Genomic DNA, 11,333 nt, shown 5'->3' with positions numbered 1-11,333 from the left:
TCTGTTAGGATGAGTGTCAGATGAGAAAACCAGAAGTCACTATTGCTGATGAAGCTGTGCACAAAGTGAAGCTCTGGTGCATTGCAGTTCAGAACAGCGCCTTCAGGGAGAAGTATGCTTTGCCATTTCTTAAGAAGTAAAATATAGAATTGCCTTATCACCAATGACTCTTTTCATAGGCATACACTTCCAAAGAACTGAAAGCAGGACCTGAAACAGAGACTTGTATCCCAATGTCCATGGCCACACTATTCACAGTGTCCCAAAGGAGAAGCATCCACAAGTATCGATCAACAGGGAAATGAGTGGACACGATGTGATGTACATACACAAGGAACCTTACTCGGCTGTGAAGAGAATGAAGAATGCTATGGCACATAGATTAACTGTGCAAACAATGTGCCTGGTGCAGGAGCAGTCACAGAAGGATAAGTACTTCATGACAGGGCACAAAAGGCATAGGGTAGGCCACTTCATGGAGGTACTATTACATTAGGCCTAGGGGATGGGTGGAGGCACAGATGAGAGGGGACCAGCATTCTGTACTTGAGGCCTTCCTGATTCTTAATGCTTAGAATATCAGCTGCAGTGGAGTTTCTGCCCTTTGACCAAATCCCAGGGATAAAGTATCTCTTCATGACCTGTGCAGAAACTTGCGTTCTCAGGATTAAACAAAACGTTAGATAAAGCACTGGACAGCTTCGTGGCTGTTGTAGATAATGTCGGGGAGTAGAATGGAAGCATCTTGTCGGAACGACGGGGTTGCAGGCAGGAGATAAATACATGTTCAGGTTAGCTGTTGCTGAGAGCTGTAAACAAGATCTTAGTTCCTTATTCTGGACAAGGGAATACCATCTTTATGAAGAAACCAAACGCTAAATACACATGCATTGAAATGACACCCTCATTAGTTCCTTTATTCATAGTCTTGCCATGTGGCTATTTGGAAATTCTAGAACTCAAAATAGCCCCAGGCAAAGTTGAGAGGGCAAAATTTCAGGCATTCCGTTTCTGCCAGGCTCTTTCTGGAACCTTCAGCTGTTCTCTTCCTGCCTCTGGCTTGGGAATTTATGAATTAATGACCAAAGCCTTCAGGGACAGAGCGGCTTATTCTGTCCTGTTCAGGGGAAGAAAGGGAGTGTGGCGAGTGGAGGGCCAGTACCAATGGTTAGAATCCACAACCTGGAGCTAGCTGGGATCATAGTGATCTCCGTGCTCCTTTCAGTTCTCTATTATGGTGATCTACTTTTCTTTCATATAAAAAGCAATAGATTATACCTAAGAATGGGAACAAGAAAGAGGACGTGTTTAAACAAGGAAATTGTTTTTCTTTCTAATTTTTTTCCCAGTCTGTCAAGCCTGTCTGTTGTTTAGCAGAGTTCTTTAAACTGTTTTGAAACATTTGCAAACTGGCTAAAGGTTAACATCTCCAGTGACTACAGACTTTGAAAGCTTTCCTGGACATCACGTGCAGTATGAGGCAGTGGATATCTATGTAACATCTGCTTTAAGACTTGGGTGTCTGGAGGCCTCTCTCATTCCTTGCATCTTCCTATTTCCCTTTAAAGTCAGCAAAGTCTTTCTGAAAATGGTTTCTTTCACTGGGCCTGGTGATCTCTGTCTTAACACTGCATTTTCTTGCAAGTGCCACAGCGCTATTCTTTGTTCTGCTTAATATTTACAAACAGTGTTTGCATCAATTATAACATTCTTTTTTGTTCTTGTTTTTGTTTTGTTTTGTTTTTTGAGACAGGGTTTCTCTGTGGAACCCTGGCTGTCCTGGAACTCACTGTGTAAACCAGGCTGGTCTTCAACTCAGACATCCACCTGCCTCTGTCTCCTGAGTGCTGGGATTAAAGGCATGTGTCACAATTACAATGTTCTTATGAAGACATGTAGAAAACCACAAGCAGTTATTAAGAAAATCATTTTGATTAAATGTTAGGGACATTTTCCAAATTGAATTTCTACAAGGCTCAAAGGTGGCTCACCAGTTTAGGGCAGTCCTTGCTCTTAAAAAGGCCCTGGGACTGATTCCCAGCACCGGCATGGTTACAACCCTCTGTAACTCTAGTCCAGAGGATCTAAGAGCCTCTCCTGACCTCTGCAGGCAGCAGGCATGCATGCGGCATACATACATGCTGGAAAAAATTCATACCCATAAAATAAATACATAAATCTTTAAAAAGCTAAAATATCAGGGCAGTGGTGGTACATGCCTTTAACCCCAGCACTTGAGAGGCAGAGGCAGGCAGAATTCTGTGTTTGATGCCAGCTTGGTCTACAGAGTAAGTTCCAGAACAACCAGGGTTTCACAGAGAAAGCCTGTCTTGAAAAACCAAAAAAAAAAAAAAAAAAAAAAAAAAAAAAAAAAGCTAAAATCATTTTAAAAAGAGAACAACACTATCAGAGAGTCCTTAGATATTTTTAGAAGAAATGAAATCATCTTTCTCACCTCAGGCCATCTTGTTATGAGAAGACATATCAGACTGAAGAAAAGAGATGTTGTGGGACTCTTCCATTTTGCCATAACCACTGATCTCTCCCTTGAGAATAGCACGGGTATTACTGTAATGTAGTGTCCACAATCCTCAGGTGACACATGGCCACAAGTAGAACACTGTCCTGAGGATCTGTGCTAAAAGGCCGCCTTCTGCTTGATGTTCCCTTGTATCTCCTGCTTAGCTTTCACATTTCACCTTGTCAGAGGTGTCCTGACCCAGCTCATCTGCATCAGACATCTCACTTTATCCTCCTACCTTTTAATCTTCCCTCTACCTCCCACACACAAAGGCCATGGTTTTAAGAGACCCAAGATTATACTTAACCCCAAGGAGATGGGGGTTAGAATATAACCATCTGCAATTTCTGTTGCCCTTAATCAATGACTGCAGAAAAATCAAGCAACACTTGAGAGGGCATCCAGCAGGTAAGATGGAAGAAGAGATGTGAGGAAAAGAGATGCAGGGATGCTCCAATTCCTTTGATGACATTCTAGAACTGATGTAACTTGATATTTCTTGTGTAACTTTAGGAGAGGTATGTGAAGTCTGTCTCTTCTTCTACATTCATAGCACCTTATTAATATTGTTCTGCAACATCATGAGACAACTGAGAAGATAAAATGAGATAAACTGCATACAAAAAAAAAATCCCAATTATTTCCGTCTTTTAGCTTTCCACACTGCCTGTATTAGGGTTTCTATTGCCGTGATGAAACATCATGACCAAAAACTAAGTTGGGGAGGAAAGGGTTTATTCGGCTTACACTTAGGACAGGAACTCAAGCAGGGCTGGAACCTGGAGGCAGGAGCTGATGCAGAGGCCATGGAGGGGTGTTGCTTACTGGCTTGCTCAGCCTTCTCATAGAACCCAGAACTACCAACCCAGGGATGGCCCTGCCCCGCCATGGGCTGGGCACACCCTCATTGATCACTAATTGAAAAAATGCCTTACAGCTGGATCTCACTGAGGCGTTTCCCCAACCGAGGCTCCTTCCTGTGATGACTCTAGCCTGTGCCATGATGACACATAAACCCAGCCAGTATTCTGCCCACGTCTCTTTTCATGCACTCATTTATACCCATACCCAACACACAAGTAATCTGCCCACCTTTTCACCAAAGAATTGCTGAGAATCTACTTACTATAAGTCAGAGTGAATTTTTTTCTTTTTTTTTTTCCAGCCTCCTGTACCTAGGGTATGAGTGGATTTTTAGCAGCCCGGCTTTATCTCTTACAGTACAGAGTCAGACAAGAAAGTCTGGAAAGACAGAAAAGGTAACATGTGGGAATAAAGGACATCGTTTGTGGAACCATTATATTTGCTTTCACAGACAGGGAAAGGTTTAATAAGGTGACTGTGATCCTGGGTGTAGGTACACAGGGATCTATATTGTCTTCTGGCTTGAGTACTGTTTAACATTCAATATTTACTAATACACCAAACACGGAAAACCAACTAGAGCCAAGCAAGAATTCTTTCCTACTACAACAAACAAATAAAACAAAGCTAAAAGTGAAAAAAAAATGTTTCAAATTGACCATTGAGTTGAATTGACCATAGAAATTGACATTCTCAGACTAAGTAAAAAATTTCAAAAATCTGTCTTGCCGCTAGAGAACTAACAAAATAGGAGAACCACTATCTGGATGATAAAGGGACATTAACAGTTTGAATGTCAGCTAACCATTTGTACTAATGTCCCAATGGTTTGAAGGGACTTTGTATCTTGGAAAGCTAACTCCGAAGACAAAAGATTGTTGAATACTTGTGACCATCTATTTTGTTCTAGATTTTTTTTTTTTATAGCAGGGTCTGGAAACTACTTATTTATCTCTGTGATGAGATACCAATTTATTTTGGGTAGAGAAGACTTCGGGAGGAAATTACATTGCTAGGCAGCAATGCTACCTTACATAGAACATCAACAGAAAAGGACTAGCAAATGTGTACCAATCACCTCATCATTCACTGGTGAGTAGAAAATAATGTAAGAAATATCAGTAACTTAAATGGGTCAGAATTTCTGTCTGTGTATAATTTAGAACCAAGTGTTAGCAAAAAAGAAAACTGTTAACAACAATATCCTGGGACAAGTCAGGGCACCAGGAGTACAGTTTTGTCAATGCCTTCTTGCAGGATACAATGGAGAATAGAATGGAGAATGCTTATACCGAGTTTGGTGAAATTCTCTATATCAACTAAAGCAACCTAATTCAATGTACCTCTGGTATGCTGGAGAACAAACTGTGGCTAGCTAATTTTTTTTAGCAAAGGTATCTTAGGGTCTGTAGCACTGGTCACCAGAACAGCCTCTATGATCAAGGCTGTAGGAAATGCTATTGATACTGGGATCACTCCAGGCCCATCCTTATACCCTCCAGCTGTTGTCCTGTGGTGAAACCGTGTAGACATTAAATCAACAGCTGGAAAATGTAGAAAGAAGAATGATACAACTGGAGGGCAGCATGATAGCCGAGCAGTAGCATACCTGGCAAAGGCATAGAGTCAGTTGCTTAATGCGGCTGTGAGATAGTAGATATCTATGAAAAAAAAATGCCCATCTGTTGGTTTTCTTGACTAGGGGAAGAGTAGAAATAAGAAACCCTTAAGTTCTGCCTAATAGAAATAACTGATAGTAGTGTAGAATAAGAACACACACACACTTTTTAACTGTCTCGTCATAGGTACTATCAGGTGTGTTCATATTCACCAATTCGATGGACAAAAGGGAGAAGCACAAGAGTTTAACTTGCTTAGGATCTCATGGAGAGTAGTAAGGTTTGAGTTTGAAAATTAACCTACCATCAGAGTCTGTGTTGCTACGTATCACAGCCCCTTAATAAGCATAATACCCAACTTGAGATCCACCTCATGGGAAAGACCCCTTCTCTGACACCATTAATGCTTCTGTTATGCTTGCAGACATAAGCCTAGCATAACTGTCCTCTGAGAAGCTTCATCCAACAGCTGATGGAAACAGACACCCACAGCCAAATATTAGGGAGTCTTGTGGAAGAGTTGGGGGAAGGATTGAGGAGCCAGAGAGGTTGGAGACACCGCAAGAAGACCTACAGAGCCACCTGACCTGGAGCCATTGGCAGAGTCACCTAACCTGGGGCCATTGGCTGGTGGAAACACCACAGAGAGTGAAGCAACCAAAGAACATGAAGTGACTGAGCTAGCCCTCCACACATCTGCAGCAGATGTGCCGCTGGGTCTTCATGTGGGTCCCCTAGCTGGAGCTGGAACTCTGTTGCCTGCTTGTGGAGCCCTTTCCCTTATCTGGGCTGCCTTGTCTGGCCTCGGAGGAAGAGGCTGTTCCTTAGTCCTGATGTGAATTGACTTGCCAGGGCAGGTAAAGGTTTAGGGTAGAGGAGGAAGGAATAGGGGAAGGGGGTGGGAGGATAGGACTCGGAGGAGAAGAGGGAGGGGACTGTGATTGAATTAAAACAGAATAAATAAATTAATGAAAGAAAAACAGAGCTGATGGCCATCACTAAGATACTACACGTGTTAGTGTGTAACGTTTTAATTGTAATGGCTATTTTAGAAGTGCTATGGATATACAAAAATAATACAGCCTGCTCCTTAGCGTAGTGGGTTGAAAGAGTTCACCTTCAGGAATACTGTACAGCACATTAAGTTCAGCTTCCCCCACACTACAATGGGGCGATAATTTTCACTTATGGCTAACATTATACAACTGCTAGAAGTCCAAGTCTTCTAGTCTGAGACTCTCAAAGCTGACTTATCAACTTTTATCTGTTTCCTCCATTTCTTTTAGTTACAAATCCTTTCTCACTGTTTTGTTTCTATCAATTACACATTCAAGTCAGTTGAATTCAATATGCCAGTCACACATCCCAAGACTCCACTCCGGTCTCGCCCCTCCTCGGAGAATCTACCTCCAATGTTACTGAAGAAACTGGCTGTGAGGTGTAGGCCCCATGAACTCCCTACTACCGCCATGCCTACACCTTTGGACAGACATTCACCCATCTCTCCCAGCTTCACAGAGGAGATGAGTTCTCCTGAGACAAATGAGCTCTATTCTGGGTTCCGTTTTCCTCCACCTCTTCCGATACCTTGGCCCACTCCCCCTCTGTTCTGGCAGATATGCCAGCATATTGATGTGGCTTCCACAGCCTCTTACGAAGGAGAGTGACTCACTTATGATCTCTACAAAGGGCAGCCATGCTTTGTACCAAGTGTACTCTACCTGATTATAGATCAGATGAGGGACAGCCAACTTACACACTGGTCAGAGAATTAAGTCCTGGCTTGACGTGAAAGTGAGCAGAGTTTCTCATCCTACCAAATCTCTCTGCTCTAAGAATTAACAGCCTACCATATGAGACGTGGGTGGATTTTTATTATTTAGAATGCTTTACAATTATCCCCGTGATCTAGCTTGTAGAAAAGTCATTTAATGTTCAGTGGAAACAAATACATGCTATGTAACTGCTGGAGAGCTCAGTGCAGGAATAACAACATCAAACATTAGTACTAATAAATTACAACTTATAGTACCTACTTACATGGACTCAAGTATCTCTGTCAAAAACCCCACAGTGCAGGTTCTAAGATTCCAAAGATTCCAGATAAGAAAACAAATGCTTAGAGAGTTTAGATAACTTATCAATGTTCTACCTTAGTGAGTCACAGAGTTTGGACTCTGGATCTGAGCTTGTGGAGTCTTTGTCCTCTTTAGAAGTTATCTAGTCTCTCCCTCTTCAAAAAGGCCATGGCTCACTTTAACCCTTGACAGACTAACAAAACATCCAAAAGATAGGAATTGACTTCACCTAAGTATATAAGCAGAATAAACTTAACAGATATTCAGGAGGAAAATAATATTCAGTTAGGAACAAATTTAGTGTATATTTGTGTATATGCTAGGTTTTGTATGGAGTCATAGCAGGGTCGCTAAAGATTGCTTAATTAGGAAAGGTGAATGATAGCTTTGGAAGGCTTGATGGCTACTGAGGATGCAAAAGTTGCCCATACAAAGTAAGTGCCCAATTCTTTCTAAGGCGATCGCTATTATTAAACAGTTGTGTTAGACAAACTAGTTTTACCTGGTGCAAACACTTGAAGAGTGGGTATCAAGCGATACCTGACAGAGGATGAATATCCTGAATATACAAAGAACTCAAAAACCTTAATGAGAAAACAACTGCATCCAAAAACTTGGCTAAGATACTCTATGGCTCTTGTGAGGAGGAGCATCGTCAGCCCAAGTAGCGTAACTTCATTTAAGATATTTATGTGTGTTTAATGCCAGCACGTGGGAGGCAGAGGCAGAGGCAGGCGGATTTCTGAGTTCAAGGCCAGCCTGGTCTACAGAGTGAGTTCCAGGATAGCCAGGGCTATACAGAGAAATCCTGTCTCGAAAACCAAAAAAAAAAAAAAAAAAAGATATTTTTGTGTGTATACACATGTATTATATACAAATTATATGCAATTTTAGGTAAATGGAAAATAATATGACTCCTGGAGACTTTATGAAACATCCTTAATGGTGTTTGTTCTTTCTCCACCCTCTCCTTTTGACTTCCCTCCCCTCCCCCACATAGAAACCCCATTTCCAGATTTTTCTGTTTCTACTTTCCCGTTTCTGTTTCAATGTCCTGTATCCTGTACCCCAGAATCAGGCATGGGAAATCTCCATTTGAGTTATTGGTCAGTGTAGTCCAAGTGACCTCCAAAACAATATAGGCAAGTGCTGTAACCCATAGTTGGTTCTCAGAGATTAAGTAATGGCCCTCTTGGTGAAGACACTACACACTTTAGACAGCAGACTCAGAAGACCACTTTGCCAGGTTTCCACAGTCCAGTGAGGACTATTTAAGATGCCGACAGAAGGATGCAATAAGTAATTCTATCCAGCTGGTGCTTATGAAACAACACGTACCAGCTTGGCAAGCAACTCCTATTTGTACAATAGTGTACTGATATCCTGGTGATAACCCTAGCTGTCTAATTGGGCTTAAGGACCATTCAAAAAGGAGAAAAATATGCCTGGTAACAGAAACCTAGCCAAGTACCCTACCTGGGTCTAGTGGAGAGGTCATGGAACTTAAAGGGAAACCCACTACCATTTCTTGACTAGACCTAGGTAATTCCTAATAATTCCTAGCTGCAACTCTACAGCTTACACCCATATATAAAGTGTAGCTTTCACCCCTACATCATAGAAGCTTCAATTTGCAGCAAACAGAGACCATTACAGAAAACTACAATTGGTCATAATGCTGAGATCAATTGAACCAGGAGAGTCCCAAAGGATATATCTACGATACAACTTCTATACCTAAAGCCCAGAGAATGTTGCAGAAGAGGTGAGCAGACCTTTTTTTGTTGTTGTTGTTGTTTTGGTTTTTTGAGACAGGGTTTCTCTATGTAGCCCTGGCTGTCCTTGAACTCACTCTGTAGACCAGGCTATCCTTGAACTCAGAAATCTGCCTGCCTCTGCCTTCTAAGTGCTGGGATCACAGGCATGTGACACCATGCCCGGCTGAGCAGACTGTTAAGAGTCAGACTTCTAAGAGAGTCTGCAGTGAGACTCTCTTAGAAATGACAGACAGTTACACCTATGATATCTCAACAATATGGCTGCCTGAAGATCTGAACAGTGACACCACCAATAAACACGCTAGCACAGAAGGAGGTCTCCCACAGTCACAGCCCTAGACAAAGAACGCCAGGCAACTAATGATACTATGAGAGGAGAGTCAGTCTCTCCTTGCTTTGAGCCCATTTGCTTACCTAATATAAAATGGTCAGCCCTGAAATCATATGCGCACAAACAACACTAAGTGAACTCAGCAGGTTGTATTTATATATTTATGCACATGCGTGTGTATGTGTGTATCAAAGAAAAAGAAGCCATACATTTTAGAGGGTCTTATAGAAGACATGGGAGGAGTTGGGAGGAGAAAAGGGGAAGTGCTATAATTATATTTTAATTAAAAATGGGGGGGGGGAAGACCAGGGGTCCTCAAAAGAAGAAATACAAATGGCCAATGAATGTTTTCAAAAGTCTTCAACATCCTTCATGATAGAAAATGCAAATGAAAACTACTTTGAGATTTCATCAAAGTATGACAATCATCAAGAAAACAAATGACAGCAAATGCTGGCTAGGGTGAAGACAGAAGGGATCCACGTCAGGGTTGGCTGGAGTGTAAAATGGTGTAGCCATCATGTAAGTCAGTGGTTCTCAAAAACCCACAAAGCAGAACTACTGTATATCCGAGCTTACCACTCAGACATACACCCAAAGGCGTCTGCATCCTACCTTAGAGATGCTTGCTTAGCCATACTTGTTGCAGCTCTAGTCACAATCACAAGTTGAAATCAGCCTAGATGTCCATCAACAGATGAATAACAACAGTACACATATATACTGTAGGATTTTACTCGCCCATATAGAAAAATGCACTTTTCAGAAGAACTGATAGAACTGGAAAACATTTAGGTAACCCAGGCTTAAAAAAGCAAGCACCCCACGATCTCTCTCATGTTTGGATTTTAGTTTCTGGATTTTGGTATATATATATGTGTGTGTGTGTGTGTGTGTGTGTGTGTGTGTGTGTGTATGTGTGTGTGAGTGCAGGTTGACACTAGGAAACTAAAAAGGGGCCCAGGAGGAACAAGGGAAACTTTATAAGGATGAGGCGTGGGCAAGCTTCGAGAACACATTTAATAAGGAAGGAGGGACGCTGGAAAAGGGTTTAAGTGGGAGGTCCTAGCTGGGACATGGAGGAGAGGTCATGGCTGGAAAAGGACAGCCAAAACTAAGTATGCATGAAAATGCCACCAGGAAACCTGCTATTTTGTAAACTATCAAATTACAATTGAAAAGATAATGTGTTTTACTGAAAACAAACAAAGCAAGCATCTTAGTCTATAAAGTGTAAGGCTTAAAATTCAATGAATACTAATTTAAGTAACCTTCTGTGAAAAGTAAGACTGACCATGAATCTTTAGTCATTTAAGACTCTACAAAATGGCATATCAAAAAACAAAAAACAAAAAACAAAAAAAAACCAAAACCAACTTGTCTTAGAATCCTCCCACCACCACTCCCATGCCTTAAAATTTCAGCATTCAAGATGGAATCTACCCTTGATTTTATAACATTTTCTTCTTGATCAGTACTTAGCCGTACACTTTTCTGTCCTAGAGAGACACTTAAAAAGTTAAAAGATGGCTACAGTGTCCTTATGGGAACGATCCACTGGCAACATGTGATCCATATCTCTTTGGGTTTGGGTCATCAATGATTTAATATGACTTCCTTCAATGGCATACATACTGGGGTTTTGGTAGAAAAAAACAAGGTATTTAGACTGACAATTTTTCAGTCCAAGATTCCAAGAGCTATGTGGCTTGACAGACACTCAACTGTTGGGGCTGAAGAACTGTCTCAGTGACTGTTTAATGGTGTTGAAAAGACCTCCATTTCAGTTCCCAGTACCCACATGACAGGTCACAGACTGTAACTCCCGTTCTAGGGACTTCAACTTTTATTCTAGCTTTCGTAGGCTTCTGCTCACAAATGTTGTATACAGTCAAGCTAGTTCACATGTACACATTTAAAAAATATCTTAAAAACTCAGCTGATTTGCATACCTAATTACATAGAATATGGGTGTTTCCTCCAGTGATGAGCTCATACTTAATAATGCAGTGCATCTGTTAGGCCATGATTCAGCGTACCTAAATTACAAGGACGGCTGTTTCTACTCTCTAAATGGCCTTCGGCATAAACAAGCATAAAATTCTGAGGTGTTGTGTCAGCTCTAGTCTACATTAAAACCCT

The sequence above is a fragment of the Apodemus sylvaticus genome, chromosome 1 (assembly GCF_947179515.1).
Source record: "Apodemus sylvaticus chromosome 1, mApoSyl1.1, whole genome shotgun sequence".
NCBI classification, from domain to species: Eukaryota; Metazoa; Chordata; class Mammalia; order Rodentia; family Muridae; genus Apodemus; species Apodemus sylvaticus.
This window is presented reverse-complemented; position numbering follows the sequence as displayed.